Raw genomic sequence first — 24,096 nt, 5'->3', positions numbered from 1 at the left:
CTCGGTGGAACGAGAGCGTACACTCGGTGGAATGAGAGCTCGCACTCGGTGGAATGAGAATGCGCACTCGGTGGAATGAGAATGCACACTCGGTGGAATGAGAGCTCACACTCAGTGGAATGAGAACACACACTCAGTGGAAAGAGAGCTCGCACGCAGTGGAATGAGAGCTCACACTGGGTGGAATGAGAGCTCACACTCGGTGGAATGAGAATGCACACTTGGTGGAATGAGAGCTCACACTCAGTGGAATGAGAGCTCACACTCAGTGGAATGAGAGATCACACTCAGTGGAATGAGAGCTCACACTCAGTGGAAAGAGAGCACACACTCAGTGGAATGAGAGTGCACACTCGGTGGAATGAGAGCTCACACTGGGTGGAATGAGAGCGCACACTCGGTGGAATGAGCATGCTCATTCGCTGGAATGAGAGTGCACATTCGGTGGAATGAGAGCTCACACTCGGTGGAATGAGAGTGCCCACTTGGTGGAATGAGAGCTCACACTCGGTGGAATGAGAATGCACACTCGGTGGAATGAGAGCTCACACTCAGTGGAATGAGAACGCACACTCAGTGGAAAGAGAGCTCACACTCAGTGGAATGAGAGCTCACACTCGGTGGAATGAGAATGCACATTCGTTGGAATGAGAGCGCACATTCGGTGGAATGAGAGCGCACACTCGGTGGAATGAGAGTGCACATTCGGTGGAATGAGAGCGCACACTTGGTGGAATGATAGCTCACACTCGGTGGAATGACAGCGCACATTCGGTGGAATTAGAGCTCACACTTGGTGGAAAGAGTGCGTACACTCGGTGGAATGAGATAGCACGCTCAGAGGAATGAGAGCGCACACTTGGTCGAATGAGAGCAAACACCCGGTGGAATGAGAGTGCAAACTCGGTGGATTGAGAGCGCACACTCGGTGGAATGAGAGCTCAAACTCGGTGGAATGAGAGCGTACACTCGGTGGAATGAGAGCTCACACTCAGTGGATTGAGAATGCACACTCAGAGGAATGAGAATGCACAATCAGGGGAATGAGATCGCACACTCAGAGAAATGAGAGCGCACACTCGATGGAATGAGAGTGCACACTCGGTGGAATGAGAGCGCACACTCAGTGGAATAAGAGGGCACACTCGGTGGAATGAGAGCGCACTTTCAGTGGAATGAGAGCTCACACTCGGTGGAAAGAGAATGCACATTTTCTGGAATGAGAGCACACATTCGCTGGAATGAGAACGCACACTCGGTGGAATGAGAGCGCACATTCAGTGGAATGAGAGCCCACACTCATTGGAATGAGAGCACACACTCGGTGGAATGAGAGCGCACATTCGGTGGAATGAGAGCGCACACTCGGTGGAATGATAGCTCACAATCGGTGGAATGACAGCACACAAACGGTGGAATTAGAGCTCACACTTGGTGGAATGATAGCGTACACTCAGAGGATTGAGAGCGCACACTTGGTGGAATGAGAGCAAAAGCCCAGTGGAATGAGAGTGCAAACTCGATGGAATGAGAGCGCACACTCGTTGGAATGGGACTGCACATTCGGTGGAATGAGAGGTCAAACTCGGTGGAATGAGAGTGCACACTCGGTGGAATGAGAATGCACACTCGGTGGAATGAGAGCTCACACTCAGTGGAATGACAACGCACACTCAGTGGAAAGAGAGCTCACACTCAGTGGAATGAGAGTTCACACTCGGTGGAATGAGAGCTCACTTTCGGTGGAATGAGACCTCAAACTCAGTGGAATGAGAGCGCACACTCAGTGGAATGAGAGCTCACACTCAGTAGAATGAGAGCTCACACTCAGTGGAAAGAGAGCACACACTCAGTGGAATGAGAGCACACACTCAGTGGAATGAGAGCGCACACTCGGTGGAATGAGAGCGCACACTCGGTGGAATGAGAGCTCACACTCAGTGGAATGAGAGCACAAACTCGGAGGAATGAGAGCGCACACTCAGTGGAATGAGAGCGCACACTCGTGGAATGAGAGCTCATACTCAGTGGAATGAGAGCCCACACTTGGTGAAATGAGAGCTCACACTCGGTGGAATGAGAGTGCACACTCGGTGGAATGAGAGCTCACACTCAGTGGAATGAGAGCCCACACTCGGTGGAATGCGAGCGAAAACTCAGTGGAATGAGAGCACAAAATCGGTGGAATGAGAACACACACTCAGTGGAATGAGAGCGCTCACCTGGTGGATTAAGAGCTCACACTCGTTGGAATGAGAGCATACACTCGGTGGAATGAGAGCTCACAATCGGTGGAATGAGAGCGCACATTCGGTGGAATGAGAGCGCACACTCGGTGGAATGACAGCGCACATTAGGTGGAATGAGAGCTCACACTCGGTGGAATGAGAGCTCACACTCGGTGGAATGAGAGCTCACATTCGGTGGAATGAGAGCTCACACTCGTTGGAATGAGAGCACACACTCGGTGGAATGAGAATGCACATTCTTTGGAATGAAAGCACACACTCGGAGGAATGAGAGCTCAAACCCGGTGGAATGAGAGCGCACACTCGGTGGAATGAGAGCTCACACCCGGTGGAATGAGAGTGCACATTCGGTGGAATGATAGGTCACACTCGGTGGAATGACAGCGCACATTAGGTGGAATGAGAGCTCACACTCGGTGGAATGAGAGCTCACATTCAGTGGTATGAGAGTGCACACTCGGTGGAATGAGAATGCACATTCGCTGGAATGAGAGCTCACACTCAGAGGAATGAGAGCACACACTTGGTGGAATGAGAGCGCAAACTTGGTGGAATGAGAGTGCACACTCGATGGAATGAAAGCTCACACTCATTGGAATAAAAGCACACACTCGGTGGAATGAGAATGCACACTCGGTGGAATGAGAGCGCACATTCGGTGGAATGAGAGCTCACACTCAGAGGAATGAGAGCACACACTTGGTGGAATTAGAGCTCACACTCGGTGGAATGAGAGCGCACACTCGGTGGAATGAGAGCTCACGTTTGGTGGTATGAGAGCGCACACTCGGTGGAATGAGAGCTCACACTCAGAGGAATGAGAGCGCACACTCGGTGGAATGAGAGTGCAAACTCGGTGGAATGAGAGTGCACACTCGGTGGAATGAGAGCACACACTTGGTGGAATGAGAGCGCACACTCGGTGGAATGAGAGTGCACACTCGGTGGAATGAGAGTGCGCACACAGTGGAAAGAGAGCACACACTCGGTGGAATGAGAGCACACACTCGGTGGAATGAGAGCGCACAATCGCTGGAAAGAGATCACACACTCAGAGGAATGAGAGCGCACACTCGGTGGAATGAAAGTATACACTCGGTGGAATCAGAGCGCACACTCGGTGGAATAAGAATGCACACTCGGTGGAATGAGAGTGCACACTCGATGGAATGAGAATGCACATTCACTGGAATGAGAGTGCATACTCGGTGGAACGAGAGCGTACACTCGGTGGAATGAGAGCTCGCACTCGGTGGAATGAGAATGCGCACTCGGTGGAATGAGAATGCACACTCGGTGGAATGAGAGCTCACACTCAGTGGAATGAGAACACACACTCAGTGGAAAGAGAGCTCGCACGCAGTGGAATGAGAGCTCACACTGGGTGGAATGAGAGCTCACACTCGGTGGAATGAGAATGCACACTTGGTGGAATGAGAGCTCACACTCAGTGGAATGAGAGCTCACACTCAGTGGAATGAGAGATCACACTCAGTGGAATGAGAGCTCACACTCAGTGGAAAGAGAGCACACACTCAGTGGAATGAGAGTGCACACTCGGTGGAATGAGAGCTCACATTGGGTGGAATGAGAGCGCACACTCGGTGGAATGAGCATGCTCATTCGCTGGAATGAGAGTGCACATTCGGTGGAATGAGAGCTCACACTCGGTGGAATGAGAGTGCCCACTTGGTGGAATGAGAGCTCACACTCGGTGGAATGAGAATGCACACTCGGTGGAATGAGAGCTCACACTCAGTGGAATGAGAACGCACACTCAGTGGAAAGAGAGCTCACACTCAGTGGAATGAGAGCTCACACTCGGTGGAATGAGAATGCACATTCGTTGGAATGAGAGCGCACATTCGGTGGAATGAGAGCCCACACTCGGTGGAATGAGAGTGCACATTCAGTGGAATGAGAGCGCACACTTGGTGGAATGATAGCTCACACTCGGTGGAATGACAGCGCACATTCGGTGGAATTAGAGCTCACACTTGGTGGAAAGAGTGCGTACACTCGGTGGAATGAGATAGCACGCTCAGAGGAATGAGAGCGCACACTTGGTGGAATGAGAGCAAACACCCGGTGGAATGAGAGTGCAAACTCGGTGGATTGAGAGCGCACACTCGGTGGAATGGGACTGCACACTCGGTGGAATGAGAGCTCAAACTCGGTGGAATGAGAGCGTACACTCGGTGGAATGAGAGCTCACACTCAGTGGATTGAGAATGCACACTCAGAGGAATGAGAATGCACAATCAGGGGAATGAGATCGCACACTCAGAGAAATGAGAGCGCACACTCGATGGAATGAGAGTGCACACTCGGTGGAATGAGAGCGCACACTCAGTGGAATAAGAGGGCACACTCGGTGGAATGAGAGCGCACTTTCAGTGGAATGAGAGCTCACACTCGGTGGAAAGAGAATGCACATTTTCTGGAATGAGAGCACACATTCGCTGGAATGAGAGCGCACACTCGGTGGAATGAGAGCGCACATTCAGTGGAATGAGAGCCCACACTCATTGGAATGAGAGCACACACTCAGTGGAATGAGAGCGCACATTCGGTGGAATGAGAGCGCACACTCGGTGGAATGATAGCTCACAATCGGTGGAATGACAGCACACAAACGGTGGAATTAGAGCTCACACTTGGTGGAATGATAGCGTACACTCAGAGGATTGAGAGCGCACACTTGGTGGAATGAGAGCAAAAGCCCAGTGGAATGAGAGGGCAAACTCGATGGAATGAGAGCGCACACTCGTTGGAATGGGACTGCACATTCGGTGGAATGAGAGGTCAAACTCGGTGGAATGAGAGCGTACACTCGGTGGAATGAGAGCTCACACTCAGTGGATTGAGAATGCACACTCAGAGGAATGAGAATGCACAATCAGGGGAATGAGATCGCACACTCAGAGAAATGAGAGCGCACACTCGATGGAATGAGAGTGCACACTCGGTGGAATGAGAGCGCACACTCAGTGGAATAAGAGGGCACACTCGGTGGAATGAGAGCGCACTTTCAGTGGAATGAGAGCTCACACTCGGTGGAAAGAGAATGCACATTTTCTGGAATGAGAGCACACATTCGCTGGAATGAGAGCGCACACTCGGTGGAATGAGAGCGCACATTCAGTGGAATGAGAGCCCACACTCATTGGAATGAGAGCACACACTCGGTGGAATGAGAGCGCACATTCGGTGGAATGAGAGCGCACACTCGGTGGAATGATAGCTCACAATCGGTGGAATGACAGCACACAAACGGTGGAATTAGAGCTCACACTTGGTGGAATGATAGCGTACACTCAGAGGATTGAGAGCGCACACTTGGTGGAATGAGAGCAAAAGCCCAGTGGAATGAGAGTGCAAACTCGATGGAATGAGAGCGCACACTCGTTGGAATGGGACTGCACATTCGGTGGAATGAGAGGTCAAACTCGGTGGAATGAGAGTGCACACTCGGTGGAATGAGAATGCACACTCGGTGGAATGAGAGCTCACACTCAGTGGAATGACAACGCACACTCAGTGGAAAGAGAGCTCACACTCAGTGGAATGAGAGATCACACTCGGTGGAATGAGAGCTCACTTTCGGTGGAATGAGACCTCAAACTCAGTGGAATGAGAGCGCACACTCAGTGGAATGAGAGCTCACACTCAGTAGAATGAGAGCTCACACTCAGTGGAAAGAGAGCACACACTCAGTGGAATGAGAGCACACACTCAGTGGAATGAGAGCGCACACTCGGTGGAATGAGAGCGCACACTCGGTGGAATGAGAGCTCACACTCAGTGGAATGAGAGCACAAACTCGGAGGAATGAGAGCGCACACTCAGTGGAATGAGAGCGCACACTCGTGGAATGAGAGCTCATACTCAGTGGAATGAGAGCCCACACTTGGTGAAATGAGAGCTCACACTCGGTGGAATGAGAGTGCACACTCGGTGGAATGAGAGCTCACACTCAGTGGAATGAGAGCCCACACTCGGTGGAATGCGAGCGAAAACTCAGTGGAATGAGAGCACAAAATCGGTGGAATGAGAACACACACTCAGTGGAATGAGAGCGCTCACCTGGTGGATTAAGAGCTCACACTCGTTGGAATGAGAGCATACACTCGGTGGAATGAGAGCTCACAATCGGTGGAATGAGAGCGCACATTCGGTGGAATGAGAGCGCACACTCGGTGGAATGACAGCGCACATTAGGTGGAATGAGAGCTCACACTCGGTGGAATGAGAGCTCACACTCGGTGGAATGAGAGCTCACATTCGGTGGAATGAGAGCTCACACTCGTTGGAATGAGAGCACACACTCGGTGGAATGAGAATGCACATTCTTTGGAATGAAAGCACACACTCGGAGGAATGAGAGCTCAAACCCGGTGGAATGAGAGCGCACACTCGGTGGAATGAGAGCTCACACCCGGTGGAATGAGAGTGCACATTCGGTGGAATGATAGGTCACACTCGGTGGAATGACAGCGCACATTAGGTGGAATGAGAGCTCACACTCGGTGGAATGAGAGCTCACATTCAGTGGTATGAGAGTGCACACTCGGTGGAATGAGAATGCACATTCGCTGGAATGAGAGCTCACACTCAGAGGAATGAGAGCACACACTTGGTGGAATGAGAGCGCAAACTTGGTGGAATGAGAGTGCACACTCGATGGAATGAAAGCTCACACTCATTGGAATAAAAGCACACACTCGGTGGAATGAGAATGCACACTCGGTGGAATGAGAGCGCACATTCGGCGGAATGAGAGCTCACACTCAGAGGAATGAGAGCACACACTTGGTGGAATTAGAGCTCACACTCGGTGGAATGAGAGCGCACACTCGGTGGAATGAGAGCTCACGTTTGGTGGTATGAGAGCGCACACTCGGTGGAATGAGAGCTCACACTCAGAGGAATGAGAGCGCACACTCGGTGGAATGAGAGTGCAAACTCGGTGGAATGAGAGTGCACACTCGGTGGAATGAGAGCACACACTTGGTGGAATGAGAGCGCACACTCGGTGGAATGAGATCGCACACTCAAAGGAATGAGAGTGCACACTCGGTGGAATGAGAGTGCGCACACAGTGGAAAGAGAGCACACACTCGGTGGAATGAGAGCACACACTCGGTGGAATGAGAGCGCACAATCGCTGGAAAGAGATCACACACTCAGAGGAATGAGAGCGCACACTCGGTGGAATGAAAGTATACACTCGGTGGAATCAGAGCGCACACTCGGTGGAATAAGAATGCACACTCGGTGGAATGAGAGTGCACACTCGGTGGAATGAGAATGCACATTCACTGGAATGAGAGTGCATACTCGGTGGAACGAGAGCGTACACTCGGTGGAATGAGAGCTCGCACTCGGTGGAATGAGAATGCGCACTCGGTGGAATGAGAATGCACACTCGGTGGAATGAGAGCTCACACTCAGTGGAATGAGAACACACACTCAGTGGAAAGAGAGCTCGCACGCAGTGGAATGAGAGCTCACACTGGGTGGAATGAGAGCTCACACTCGGTGGAATGAGAATGCACACTTGGTGGAATGAGAGCTCACACTCAGTGGAATGAGAGCTCACACTCAGTGGAATGAGAGATCACACTCAGTGGAATGAGAGCTCACACTCAGTGGAAAGAGAGCACACACTCAGTGGAATGAGAGTGCACACTCGGTGGAATGAGAGCTCACACTGGGTGGAATGAGAGCACACACTCGGTGGAATGAGCATGCTCATTCGCTGGAATGAGAGTGCACATTCGGTGGAATGAGAGCTCACACTCGGTGGAATGAGAGTGCCCACTTGGTGGAATGAGAGCTCACACTCGGTGGAATGAGAATGCACACTCGGTGGAATGAGAGCTCACACTCAGTGGAATGAGAACGCACACTCAGTGGAAAGAGAGCTCACACTCAGTGGAATGAGAGCTCACACTCGGTGGAATGAGAATGCACATTCGTTGGAATGAGAGCGCACATTCGGTGGAATGAGAGCGCACACTCGGTGGAATGAGAGTGCACATTCGGTGGAATGAGAGCGCACACTTGGTGGAATGATAGCTCACACTCGGTGGAATGACAGCGCACATTCGGTGGAATTAGAGCTCACACTTGGTGGAAAGAGTGCGTACACTCGGTGGAATGAGATAGCACACTCAGAGGAATGAGAGCGCACACTTGGTCGAATGAGAGCAAACACCCGGTGGAATGAGAGTGCAAACTCGGTGGATTGAGAGCGCACACTCGGTGGAATGGGACTGCACACTCGGTGGAATGAGAGCTCAAACTCGGTGGAATGAGAGCGTACACTCAGTGGAATGAGAGCTCACACTCAGTGGATTGAGAATGCACACTCAGAGGAATGAGAATGCACAATCAGGGGAATGAGATCACACACTCAGAGAAATGAGAGCGCACACTCGATGGAATGAGAGTGCACACTCGGTGGAATGAGAGCGCACACTCAGTGGAATAAGAGGGCACACTCGGTGGAATGAGAGCGCACTTTCAGTGGAATGAGAGCTCACACTCGGTGGAAAGAGAATGCACATTTTCTGGAATGAGAGCACACATTCGCTGGAATGAGAGCGCACACTCGGTGGAATGAGAGCGCACATTCAGTGGAATGAGAGCCCACACTCATTGGAATGAGAGCACACACTCAGTGGAATGAGAGCGCACATTCGGTGGAATGAGAGCGCACACTCGGTGGAATGATAGCTCACAATCGGTGGAATGACAGCACACAAACGGTGGAATTAGAGCTCACACTTGGTGGAATGATAGCGTACACTCAGAGGATTGAGAGCGCACACTTGGTGGAATGAGAGCAAAAGCCCAGTGGAATGAGAGGGCAAACTCGATGGAATGAGAGCGCACACTCGTTGGAATGGGACTGCACATTCGGTGGAATGAGAGGTCAAACTCGGTGGAATGAGAGTGCACACTCTGTGGAATGAGAATGCAAACTTGGTGGAATGAGAGCGCACATTCGGTGGAATGGGAGTGCACACTCGGTGGAATAAGAATGCATACTCGGTGGAATGAGAGTGCACACTCGGTGGAATGAGAATGCACATTCACTGGAATGAGAGCGCACACTCGGTGGAATGGGAGTGCACACTCGGTGGAATCAGAGGGCACACTCGGTGGAATAAGAATGCACACTCGGTGGAATGAGAGTGCACACTCGGTGGAATGAGAATGCACATTCACTGGAATGAGAGTGCACACTCGGTGGAATGAGAACTCAAACTCTGTGGAATGAGAGTGCACACTCGGTGGAATGAGAATGCACATTCGCCTGAATGAGAGTGCACATTTGGTGGAATGAGAATTCACACTCGGTGGAATGAGAGTGCACACTCGGTGGAATGAGAGTGCACACACAGTGGAAAGAGAGCACAAACTCGGTGGAATGAGAGCACACACTCGGTGGAATGAGAGCGCACAATCACTAGAAAGAGATCACACACTCAGAGCAATGAGAGCGCACACTCGGTGGAATAAGAATGCACACTCGGTGGAATGAGAGTGCACACTCGGTGGAATGAGAATGCACATTCACTGGAATGAGAGTGCACACTCGATGGAATGAGAGCATACACTCGGTGGAATGAGAGCTCACACTCCGTGGAATGAGAGCTCACATTCAGTGGTATGAGAGTGCACACTCGGTGGAATGAGAATGAACATTCAGTGGAATGAGAGCTCACACTCAGAGGAATGAGAGCACACACTTGGTGGAATGAGAGCGCACACTCAGTGGAATAAGAGGGCACACTCAGTGAAATGAGAGAGCACACTCGATGGAATGGAAGCGCACACTCGGTGGAATGAGAGCGCACACTCGATGGAATGAGAGTGCACACTCGGTGGAATGAGAGTGCACACTCGGTGGAATGAGAGCGCACACTCGGTGGAATGAGAGCGCACACATGGTGTAATGAGAGCGCACACTCGGTGGAATGAGAGCTCACGCTCGGTTGAATGAGAGTGCACACTCGGTGGAATGAGATCGCACAATCAGAGGAATGAGAGAGCACACTCGATGGAATGAGAGTGCACACTCGGTGGAATGAGAACGCACACTCGGTGGAATGAGAGTCCACACTCGGTGGAAAAAGAATGCACATTCGCTGGAATGAGAGCGCACACTCGGTGGAATGAGAGTACACACTCGGTGGAATGAGAGCTCACACTCGGTGGAATGAGAATGCACATTCGTTGGAATGAGAGCGCACATTCGGTGGAATGAGAGCGCACACTCGGTGGAATGAGAGTGCACATTCGGTGGAATGAGAGCGCACACTTGGTGGAATGATAGCTCACACTCGGTGGAATGACAGCGCACATTCGGTGGAATTAGAGCTCACACTTGGTGGAAAGAGTGCGTACACTCGGTGGAATGAGATAGCACGCTCAGAGGAATGAGAGCGCACACTTGGTGGAATGAGAGCAAACACCCGGTGGAATGAGAGTGCAAACTCGGTGGATTGAGAGCGCACACTCGGTGGAATGGGACTGCACACTCGGTGGAATGAGAGCTCAAACTCGGTGGAATGAGAGCGTACACTCGGTGGAATGAGAGCTCACACTCAGTGGATTGAGAATGCACACTCAGAGGAATGAGCATGCACAATCAGGGGAATGAGATCGCACACTCAGAGAAATGAGAGCGCACACTCGATGGAATGAGAGTGCACACTCGGTGGAATGAGAGCGCACACTCAGTGGAATAAGAGGGCACACTCGGTGGAATGAGAGCGCACTTTCAGTGGAATGAGAGCTCACACTCGGTGGAAAGAGAATGCACATTTTCTGGAATGAGAGCACACATTCGCTGGAATGAGAGCGCACACTCGGTGGAATGAGAGCGCACATTCAGTGGAATGAGAGCCCACACTCATTGGAATGAGAGCACACACTCGGTGGAATGAGAGAGCACATTCGGTGGAATGAGAGCGCACACTCGGTGGAATGATAGCTCACAATCGGTGGAATGACAGCACACAAACGGTGGAATTAGAGCTCACACTTGGTGGAATGATAGCGTACACTCAGAGGATTGAGAGCGCACACTTGGTGGAATGAGAGCAAAAGCCCAGTGGAATGAGAGTGCAAACTCGATGGAATGAGAGCGCACACTTGTTGGAATGGGACTGCACATTCGGTGGAATGAGAGGTCAAACTCGGTGGAATGAGAGTGCACACTCGGTGGAATGAGAATGCACACTCGGTGGAATGAGAGCTCACACTCAGTGGAATGACAACGCACACTCAGTGGAAAGAGAGCTCACACTCAGTGGAATGAGAGCTCACACTCGGTGGAATGAGAGCTCACATTCGGTGGAATGAGAGCTCAAACTCAGTGGAATGAGAGCGCACACTCGGTGGAATGAGAGCGCACACATGGTGTAATGAGAGCGCACACTCGGTGGAATGAGAGCTCACGCTCGGTTGAATGAGAGTGCACACTCGGTGGAATGAGATCGCACAATCAGAGGAATGAGAGAGCACACTCGATGGAATGAGAGTGCACACTCGGTGGAATGAGAACGCACACTCGGTGGAATGAGAGTCCACACTCGGTGGAAAAAGAATGCACATTCGCTGGAATGAGAGCGCACACTCGGTGGAATGAGAGTACACACTCGGTGGAATGGAAGCGCACACTCGGTGGAATGAGAGCGCACACTCGGTGGAATGAGAGCGCACACTCGGTGGAATGAGAGTGCACACTCGGTGGAATGAGAGCGCACACTCGGTGGAATCAGAGGGCACACTCGGTGGAATGAGAGGGCACTCTTGGTGGAATGAGAGTGCATACTCCGTGTAATGAGAGTGCACACTCGGTGCAATGAGAGCGCACGCTCGGTGGAATGAGATTGCACAGTCAGAGTAATGAGAACGCAAACCCGGTGGAATGAGCGGGCACCCTCGGTGGAATGGAAGCACACACTCGGTGGAATGAGAGCACACACTCGAAGGAATGAGAGTGCACACTCGGTGGAATGAGAGCGCACACTCGGTGGAATAAGAATGCGCACTCGGTGGAATGAGAGTGCACACTCGGTGGAATGAGAATGCACATTCATTGGAATGAGACTGCACACTCGGTGGAATGAGAGCTCAGACTCGGTGGACTGAGAGTGCACACTCGGTGGAATGAGAATGCAAACTTGGTGGAATGAGAGCGCACAACCGGTTGAATGGGAGTGTACACTCGGTGGAATCAGAGTGCCCACTCAGTGGAATCAGAGCGCACACTCGGTGAAATAAGAATGCACACTTGGTGGAATGAGAGTGCACACTCGGTGGAAGGAGAATGCACATTCGCTGGAATGAGAGTGCACACTCGGTGGAATGAGAGCTCACACTCGGTGGAATGAGAGCGCACACTCGGTGGAATGAGCATGCACATTTGCCTGAATGAGAGTGCACATTTGGTGGAATGAGAGTTCACACTCGGTGGAATGAGAGTGCACACTCAGTAGAATGAGAGCTCACACTCGGTGGAATGAGATCGCACACTCAAAGGAATGAGAGCTCACACTCGGTGGAATGAGAGTTCGCACCCAGTGGAAAGAGAGCACAAACTCGGTGGAATGAGAGCACACACTCGGTGGAATGAGAGCACACAATCACTGGAAAGAGATCAAACACTCAGAGCAATGAGAGCGCACACTCGGTGGAATAAGAATGCACACTCGGTGGAATGCGAGCGAAAACTCAGTGGAATGAGAGCACAAAATCGGTGGAATGAGAACACACACTCAGTGGAATGAGAGCGCTCACCTGGTGGATTAAGAGCTCACACTCGTTGGAATGAGAGCATACACTCGGTGGAATGAGAGCTCACAATCGGTGGAATGAGAGCGCACATTCGGTGGAATGAGAGCGCACACTCGGTGGAATGACAGCGCACATTAGGTGGAATGAGAGCTCACACTCGGTGGAATGAGAGCTCACACTCGGTGGAATGAGAGCTCACATTCGGTAGAATGAGAGCTCACACTCGTTGGAATGAGAGCACACACTCGGTGGAATGAGAATGCACATTCTTTGGAATGAGAGCACACACTCGGAGGAATGAGAGCTCAAACCCGGTGGAATGAGAGCGCACACTCGGTGGAATGAGAGCTCACACCCGGTGGAATGAGAGTGCACATTCGGTGGAATGATAGGTCACACTCGGTGGAATGACAGCGCACATTAGGTGGAATGAGAGCTCACACTCGGTGGAATGAGAGCTCACATTCAGTGGTATGAGAGTGCACACTCGGTGGAATGAGAATGCACATTCGCTGGAATGAGAGCTCACACTCAGAGGAATGAGAGCACACACTTGGTGGAATGAGAGCGCAAACTTGGTGGAATGAGAGTGCACACTCGATGGAATGAAAGCTCACACTCATTGGAATAAAAGCACACACTCGGTGGAATGAGAATGCACACTCGGTGGAATGAGAGCGCACATTCGGTGGAATGAGAGCTCACGTTTGGTGGTATGAGAGCGCACACTCGGTGGAATGAGAGCTCACACTCAGAGGAATGAGAGCGCACACTCGGTGGAATGAGAGTGCAAACTCGGTGGAATGAGAGTGCACACTCGGTGGAATGAGAGCACACACTTGGTGGAATGACAACGCACACTCAGTGGAAAGAGAGCTCACACTCAGTGGAATGAGAGCTCACACTCGGTGGAATGAGAGCTCACTTTCGGTGGAATGAGACCTCAAACTCAGTGGAATGAGAGCGCACACTCAGTGGAATGAGAGCTCACACTCAGTAGAATGAGAGCTCACACTCAGTGGAAAGAGAGCACACACTCAGTGGAATGAGAGCACACACTCAGTGGAATGAGAGCGCACACTCGGTGGAATGAGAGTGCACACTCGGTGGAATGAGAGCTCACACTCAGTGGAATGAGAGCACAAACTCGGAGGAATGAGAGCGCACACTCAGTGGAATGAGAGCGCACACTCGTGGAATGAGAGCTCATACTCAGTGGAATGAGAGCCCACACTTGGTGAAATGAGAGCTCACACTCGGTGGAATGAGAGTGCACACTCGGTGGAATGAGAGCTCACACTCAGTGGAATGAGAGCCCACACTCGGTGGAATGCGAGCGAAAACTCAGTGGAATGAGAGCACAAAATCGGTGGAATGAGAACACACACTCAGTGGAATGAGAGCGCTCACCTGGTGGATTAAGAGCTCACACTCGTTGGAATGAGAGCATACACTCGGTGGAATGAGAGCTCACAATCGGTGGAATGAGAGCGCACATTCGGTGGAATGAGAGCGCACACTCGGTGGAATGACAGCGCACATTAGGTGGAATGAGAGCTCACACTCGGTGGAATGAGAGCTCACACTCGGTGGAATGAGAGCTCACATTCGGTGGAATGAGAGCTCACACTCGTTGGAATGAGAGCACACACTCGGTGGAATGAGAATGCACATTCTTTGGAATGAAAGCACACACTCGGAGGAATGAGAGCTCGAACCCGGTGGAATGAGAGCGCACACTCGGTGGAATGAGAGCTCACACCCGGTGGAATGAGAGTGCACATTCGGTGGAATGATAGGTCACACTCGGTGGAATGACAGCGCACATTAGGTGGAATGAGAGCTCACACTCGGTGGAATGAGAGCTCACATTCAGTGGTATGAGAGTGCACACTCGGTGGAATGAGAATGCACATTCGCTGGAATGAGAGCTCACACTCAGAGGAATGAGAGCACACACTTGGTGGAATGAGAGCGCAAACTTGGTGGAATGAGAGTGCACACTCGATGGAATGAAAGCTCACACTCATTGGAATAAAAGCACACACTCGGTGGAATGAGAATGCACACTCGGTGGAATGAGAGCGCACATTCGGTGGAATGAGAGCTCACACTCAGAGGAATGAGAGCACACACTTGGTGGAATTAGAGCTCACACTCGGTGGAATGAGAGCGCACACTCGGTGGAATGAGAGCTCACGTTTGGTGGTATGAGAGCGCACACTCGGTGGAATGAGAGCTCACACTCAGAGGAATGAGAGCGCACACTCGGTGGAATGAGAGTGCAAACTCGGTGGAATGAGAGTGCACACTCGGTGGAATGAGAGCACACACTTGGTGGAATGAGAGCGCACACTCGGTGGAATGAGATCGCACACTCAAAGGAATGAGAGTGCACACTCGGTGGAATGAGAGTGCGCACACAGTGGAAAGAGAGCACACACTCGGTGGAATGAGAGCACACACTCGGTGGAATGAGAGCGCACAATCGCTGGAAAGAGATCACACACTCAGAGGAATGAGAGCGCACACTCGGTGGAATGAAAGTATACACTCGGTGGAATCAGAGCGCACACTCGGTGGAATAAGAATGCACACTCGGTGGAATGAGAGTGCACACTCGGTGGAATGAGAATGCACATTCACTGGAATGAGAGTGCATACTCGGTGGAACGAGAGCGTACACTCGGTGGAATGAGAGCTCGCACTCGGTGGAATGAGAATGCGCACTCGGTGGAATGAGAATGCACACTCGGTGGAATGAGAGCTCACACTCAGTGGAATGAGAACACACACTCAGTGGAAAGAGAGCTCGCACGCAGTGGAATGAGAGCTCACACTGGGTGGAATGAGAGCTCACACTCGGTGGAATGAGAATGCACACTTGGTGGAATGAGAGCTCACACTCAGTGGAATGAGAGCTCACACTCAGTGGAATGAGAGATCACACTCAGTGGAATGAGAGCTCACACTCAGTGGAAAGAGAGCACACACTCAGTGGAATGAGAGTGCACACTCGGTGGAATGAGAGCTCACACTGGGTGGAATGAGAGCGCACACTCGGTGGAATGAGCATGCTCATTCGCTGGAATGAGAGTGCACATTCGGTGGAATGAGAGCTCACACTCGGTGGAATGAGAGTGCCCACTTGGTGGAATGAGAGCTCACACTCGGTGGAATGAGAATGCACACTCGGTGGAATGAGAGCTCACACTCAGTGGAATGAGAACGCACACTCAGTGGAAAGAGAGCTCACACTCAGTGGAATGAGAGCTCACACTCGGTGGAATGAGAATGCACATTCGTTGGAATGAGAGCGCACATTCGGTGGAATGAGAGCGCACACTCGGTGGAATGAGAGTGCACATTCGGTGGAATGAGAGCGCACACTTGGTGGAATGATAGCTCACACTCGGTGGAATGACAGCGCACATTCGGTGGAATTAGAGCTCACACTTGGTGGAAAGAGTGCGTACACTCGGTGGAATGAGATAGCACGCTCAGAGGAATGAGAGCGCACACTTGGTCGAATGAGAGCAAACACCCGGTGGAATGAGAGTGCAAACTCGGTGGATTGAGAGCGCACACTCGGTGGAATGAGAGCTCAAACTCGGTGGAATGAGAGCGTACACTCGGTGGAATGAGAGCTCACACTCAGTGGATTGAGAATGCACACTCAGAGGAATGAGAATGCACAATCAGGGGAATGAGATCGCACACTCAGAGAAATGAGAGCGCACACTCGATGGAATGAGAGTGCACACTCGGTGGAATGAGAGCGCACACTCAGTGGAATAAGAGGGCACACTCGGTGGAATGAGAGCGCACTTTCAGTGGAATGAGAGCTCACACTCGGTGGAAAGAGAATGCACATTTTCTGGAATGAGAGCACACATTCGCTGGAATGAGAGCGCACACTCGGTGGAATGAGAGCGCACATTCAGTGGAATGAGAGCCCACACTCATTGGAATGAGAGCACACACTCGGTGGAATGAGAGCGCACATTCGGTGGAATGAGAGCGCACACTCGGTGGAATGATAGCTCACAATCGGTGGAATGACAGCACACAAACGGTGGAATTAGAGCTCACACTTGGTGGAATGATAGCGTACACTCAGAGGATTGAGAGCGCACACTTGGTGGAATGAGAGCAAAAGCCCAGTGGAATGAGAGTGCAAACTCGATGGAATGAGAGTGCACACTCGTTGGAATGGGACTGCACATTCGGTGGAATGAGAGGTCAAACTCGGTGGAATGAGAGTGCACACTCGGTGGAATGAGAATGCACACTCGGTGGAATGAGAGCTCACACTCAGTGGAATGACAACGCACACTCAGTGGAAAGAGAGCTCACACTCAGTGGAATGAGAGTTCACACTCGGTGGAATGAGAGCTCACTTTCGGTGGAATGAGACCTCAAACTCAGTGGAATGAGAGCGCACACTCAGTGGAATGAGAGCTCACACTCAGTAGAATGAGAGCTCACACTCAGTGGAAAGAGAGCACACACTCAGTGGAATGAGAGCACACACTCAGTGGAATGAGAGCGCACACTCGGTGGAATGAGAGCGCACACTCGGTGGAATGAGAGCTCACACTCAGTGGAATGAGAGCACAAACTCGGAGGAATGAGAGCGCACACTCAGTGGAATGAGAGCGCACACTCGTGGAATGAGAGCTCATACTCAGTGGAATGAGAGCCCACACTTGGTGAAATGAGAGCTCACACTCGGTGGAATGAGAGTGCACACTCGGTGGAATGAGAGCTCACACTCAGTGGAATGAGAGCCCACACTCGGTGGAATGCGAGCGAAAACTCAGTGGAATGAGAGCACAAAATCGGTGGAATGAGAACACACACTCAGTGGAATGAGAGCGCTCACCTGGTGGATTAAGAGCTCACACTCGTTGGAATGAGAGCATACACTCGGTGGAATGAGAGCTCACAATCGGTGGAATGAGAGCGCACATTCGGTGGAATGAGAGCGCACACTCGGTGGAATGACAGCGCACATTAGGTGGAATGAGAGCTCACACTCGGTGGAATGAGAGCTCACACTCGGTGGAATGAGAGCTCACATTCGGTGGAATGAGAGCTCACACTCGTTGGAATGAGAGCACACACTCGGTGGAATGAGAATGCACATTCTTTGGAATGAAAGCACACACTCGGAGGAATGAGAGCTCGAACCCGGTGGAATGAGAGCGCACACTCGGTGGAATGAGAGCTCACACCCGGTGGAATGAGAGTGCACATTCGGTGGAATGATAGGTCACACTCGGTGGAATGACAGCGCACATTAGGTGGAATGAGAGCTCACACTCGGTGGAATGAGAGCTCACATTCAGTGGTATGAGAGTGCACACTCGGTGGAATGAGAATGCACATTCGCTGGAATGAGAGCTCACACTCAGAGGAATGAGAGCACACACTTGGTGGAATGAGAGCGCAAACTTGGTGGAATGAGAGTGCACACTCGATGGAATGAAAGCTCACACTCATTGGAATAAAAGCACACACTCGGTGGAATGAGAATGCACACTCGGTGGAATGAGAGCACACACTTGGTGGAATGACAACGCACACTCAGTGGAAAGAGAGCTCACACTCAGTGGAATGAGAGCTCACACTCGGTGGAATGAGAGCTCACTTTCGGTGGAATGAGACCTCAAACTCAGTGGAATGAGAGCGCACACTCAGTGGAATGAGAGCTCACACTCAGTAGAATGAGAGCTCACACTCAGTGGAAAGAGAGCACACACTCAGTGGAATGAGAGCACACACTCAGTGGAATGAGAGCGCACACTCGGTGGAATGAGAGTGCACACTCGGTGGAATGAGAGCTCACACTCAGTGGAATGAGAGCACAAACTCGGAGGAATGAGAGCGCACACTCAGTGGAATGAGAGCGCACACTCGTGGAATGAGAGCTCATACTCAGTGGAATGAGAGCCCACACTTGGTGAAATGAGAGCTCACACTCGGTGGAATGAGAGTGCACACTCGGTGGAATGAGAGCTCACACTCAGTGGAATGAGAGCCCACACTCGGTGGAATGCGAGCGAAAACTCAGTGGAATGAGAGCACAAAATCGGTGGAATGAGAACACACACTCAGTGGAATGAGAGCGCTCACCTGGTGGATTAAGAGCTCACACTCGTTGGAATGAGAGCATACACTCGGTGGAATGAGAGCTCACAATCGGTGGAATGAGAGCGCACATTCGGTGGAATGAGAGCGCACACTCGGTGGAATGACAGCGCACATTAGGTGGAATGAGAGCTCACACTCGGTGGAATGAGAGCTCACACTCGGTGGAATGAGAGCTCACATTCGGTGGAATGAGAGCTCACACTCGTTGGAATGAGAGCACACACTCGGTGGAATGAGAATGCACATTCTTTGGAATGAAAGCACACACTCGGAGGAATGAGAGCTCGAACCCGGTGGAATGAGAGCGCACACTCGGTGGAATGAGAGCTCACACCCGGTGGAATGAGAGTGCACATTCGGTGGAATGATAGGTCACACTCGGTGGAATGACAGCGCACATTAGGTGGAATGAGAGCTCACACTCGGTGGAATGAGAGCTCACATTCAGTGGTATGAGAGTGCACACTCGGTGGAATGAGAATGCACATTCGCTGGAATGAGAGCTCACACTCAGAGGAATGAGAGCACACACTTGGTGGAATGAGAGCGCAAACTTGGTGGAATGAGAGTGCACACTCGATGGAATGAAAGCTCACACTCATTGGAATAAAAGCACACACTCGGTGGAATGAGAATGCACACTCGGTGGAATGAGAGCGCACATTCGGTGGAATGAGAGCTCACACTCAGAGGAATGAGAGCACACACTTGGTGGAATTAGAGCTCACACTCGGTGGAATGAGAGCGCACACTCGGTGGAATGAGAGCTCACGTTTGGTGGTATGAGAGCGCACACTCGGTGGAATGAGAGCTCACACTCAGAGGAATGAGAGCGCACACTCGGTGGAATGAGAGTGCAAACTCGGTGGAATGAGAGTGCACACTCGGTGGAATGAGAGCACACACTTGGTGGAATGAGAGCGCACACTCGGTGGAATGAGAGTGCACACTCGGTGGAATGAGAGTGCGCACACAGTGGAAAGAGAGCACACACTCGGTGGAATGAGAGCACACACTCGGTGGAATGAGAGCGCACAATCGCTGGAAAGAGATCACACACTCAGAGGAATGAGAGCGCACACTCGGTGGAATGAAAGTATACACTCGGTGGAATCAGAGCGCACACTCGGTGGAATAAGAATGCACACTCGGTGGAATGAGAGTGCACACTCGATGGAATGAGAATGCACATTCACTGGAATGAGAGTGCATACTCGGTGGAACGAGAGCGTACACTCGGTGGAATGAGAGCTCGCACTCGGTGGAATGAGAATGCGCACTCGGTGGAATGAGAATGCACACTCGGTGGAATGAGAGCTCACACTCAGTGGAATGAGAACACACACTCAGTGGAAAGAGAGCTCGCACGCAGTGGAATGAGAGCTCACACTGGGTGGAATGAGAGCTCACACTCGGTGGAATGAGAATGCACACTTGGTGGAATGAGAGCTCACACTCAGTGGAATGAGAGCTCACACTCAGTGGAATGAGAGATCACACTCAGTGGAATGAGAGCTCACACTCAGTGGAAAGAGAGCACACACTCAATGGAATGAGAGTGCACACTCGGTGGAATGAGAGCTCACATTGGGTGGAATGAGAGCGCACACTCGGTGGAATGAGCATGCTCATTCGCTGGAATGAGAGTGCACATTCGGTGGAATGAGAGCTCACACTCGGTGGAATGAGAGTGCCCACTTGGTGGAATGAGAGCTCACACTCGGTGGAATGAGATTGCACACTCGGTGGAATGAGAGCTCACACTCAGTGGAATGAGAACGCACACTCAGTGGAAAGAGAGCTCACACTCAGTGGAATGAGAGCTCACACTCGGTGGAATGAGAATGCACATTCGTTGGAATGAGAGCGCACATTCGGTGGAATGAGAGCCCACACTCGGTGGAATGAGAGTGCACATTCAGTGGAATGAGAGCGCACACTTGGTGGAATGATAGCTCACACTCGGTGGAATGACAGCGCACATTCGGTGGAATTAGAGCTCACACTTGGTGGAAAGAGTGCGTACACTCGGTGGAATGAGATAGCACGCTCAGAGGAATGAGAGCGCACACTTGGTGGAATGAGAGCAAACACCCGGTGGAATGAGAGTGCAAACTCGGTGGATTGAGAGCGCACACTCGGTGGAATGGGACTGCACACTCGGTGGAATGAGAGCTCAAACTCGGTGGAATGAGAGCGTACACTCGGTGGAATGAGAGCTCACACTCAGTGGATTGAGAATGCACACTCAGAGGAATGAGAATGCACAATCAGGGGAATGAGATCGCACACTCAGAGAAATGAGAGCGCACACTCGATGGAATGAGAGTGCACACTCGGTGGAATGAGAGCGCACACTCAGTGGAATAAGAGGGCACACTCGGTGGAATGAGAGCGCACTTTCAGTGGAATGAGAGCTCACACTCGGTGGAAAGAGAATGCACATTTTCTGGAATGAGAGCACACATTCGCTGGAATGAGAGCGCACACTCGGTGGAATGAGAGCGCACATTCAGTGGAATGAGAGCCCACACTCATTGGAATGAGAGCACACACTCAGTGGAATGAGAGCGCACATTCGGTGGAATGAGAGCGCACACTCGGTGGAATGATAGCTCACAATCGGTGGAATGACAGCACACAAACGGTGGAATTAGAGCTCACACTTGGTGGAATGATAGCGTACACTCAGAGGATTGAGAGCGCACACTTGGTGGAATGAGAGCAAAAGCCCAGTGGAATGAGAGGGCAAACTCGATGGAATGAGAGCGCACACTCGTTGGAATGGGACTGCACATTCGGTGGAATGAGAGGTCAAACTCGGTGGAATGAGAGCGTACACTCGGTGGAATGAGAGCTCACACTCAGTGGATTGAGAATGCACACTCAGAGGAATGAGAATGCACAATCAGGGGAATGAGATCGCACACTCAGAGAAATGAGAGCGCACACTCGATGGAATGAGAGTGCACACTCGGTGGAATGAGAGCGCACACTCAGTGGAATAAGAGGGCACACTCGGTGGAATGAGAGCGCACTTTCAGTGGAATGAGAGCTCACACTCGGTGGAAAGAGAATGCACATTTTCTGGAATGAGAGCACACATTCGCTGGAATGAGAGCGCACACTCGGTGGAATGAGAGCGCACATTCAGTGGAATGAGAGCCCACACTCATTGGAATGAGAGCACACACTCGGTGGAATGAGAGCGCACATTCGGTGGAATGAGAGCGCACACTCGGTGGAATGATAGCTCACAATCGGTGGAATGACAGCACACAAACGGTGGAATTAGAGCTCACACTTGGTGGAATGATAGCGTACACTCAGAGGATTGAGAGCGCACACTTGGTGGAATGAGAGCAAAAGCCCAGTGGAATGAGAGTGCAAACTCGATGGAATGAGAGCGCACACTCGTTGGAATGGGACTGCACATTCGGTGGAATGAGAGGTCAAACTCGGTGGAATGAGAGTGCACACTCGGTGGAATGAGAATGCACACTCGGTGGAATGAGAGCTCACACTCAGTGGAATGACAACGCACACTCAGTGGAAAGAGAGCTCACACTCAGTGGAATGAGAGATCACACTCGGTGGAATGAGAGCTCACTTTCGGTGGAATGAGACCTCAAACTCAGTGGAATGAGAGCGCACACTCAGTGGAATGAGAGCTCACACTCAGTAGAATGAGAGCTCACACTCAGTGGAAAGAGAGCACACACTCAGTGGAATGAGAGCACACACTCAGTGGAATGAGAGCGCACACTCGGTGGAATGAGAGCGCACACTCGGTGGAATGAGAGCTCACACTCAGTGGAATGAGAGCACAAACTCGGAGGAATGAGAGCGCACACTCAGTGGAATGAGAGCGCACACTCGTGGAATGAGAGCTCATACTCAGTGGAATGAGAGCCCACACTTGGTGAAATGAGAGCTCACACTCGGTGGAATGAGAGTGCACACTCGGTGGAATGAGAGCTCACACTCAGTGGAATGAGAGCCCACACTCGGTGGAATGCGAGCGAAAACTCAGTGGAATGAGAGCACAAAATCGGTGGAATGAGAACACACACTCAGTGGAATGAGAGCGCTCACCTGGTGGATTAAGAGCTCACACTCGTTGGAATGAGAGCATACACTCGGTGGAATGAGAGCTCACAATCGGTGGAATGAGAGCGCACATTCGGTGGAATGAGAGCGCACACTCGGTGGAATGACAGCGCACATTAGGTGGAATGAGAGCTCACACTCGGTGGAATGAGAGCTCACACTCGGTGGAATGAGAGCTCACATTCGGTGGAATGAGAGCTCACACTCGTTGGAATGAGAGCACACACTCGGTGGAATGAGAATGCACATTCTTTGGAATGAAAGCACACACTCGGAGGAATGAGAGCTCAAACCCGGTGGAATGAGAGCGCACACTCGGTGGAATGAGAGCTCACACCCGGTGGAATGAGAGTGCACATTCGGTGGAATGATAGGTCACACTCGGTGGAATGACAGCGCACATTAGGTGGAATGAGAGCTCACACTCGGTGGAATGAGAGCTCACATTCAGTGGTATGAGAGTGCACACTCGGTGGAATGAGAATGCACATTCGCTGGAATGAGAGCTCACACTCAGAGGAATGAGAGCACACACTTGGTGGAATGAGAGCGCAAACTTGGTGGAATGAGAGTGCACACTCGATGGAATGAAAGCTCACACTCATTGGAATAAAAGCACACACTCGGTGGAATGAGAATGCACACTCGGTGGAATGAGAGCGCACATTCGGCGGAATGAGAGCTCACACTCAGAGGAATGAGAGCACACACTTGGTGGAATTAGAGCTCACACTCGGTGGAATGAGAGCGCACACTCGGTGGAATG

The sequence above is a fragment of the Carcharodon carcharias genome, chromosome 30, assembly GCF_017639515.1.
Source record: "Carcharodon carcharias isolate sCarCar2 chromosome 30, sCarCar2.pri, whole genome shotgun sequence".
Taxonomy (NCBI): domain Eukaryota; kingdom Metazoa; phylum Chordata; class Chondrichthyes; order Lamniformes; family Lamnidae; genus Carcharodon; species Carcharodon carcharias.
The sequence above is the reverse complement of the archived record's forward strand: the minus strand, read 5'-3'. Positions refer to the sequence as shown.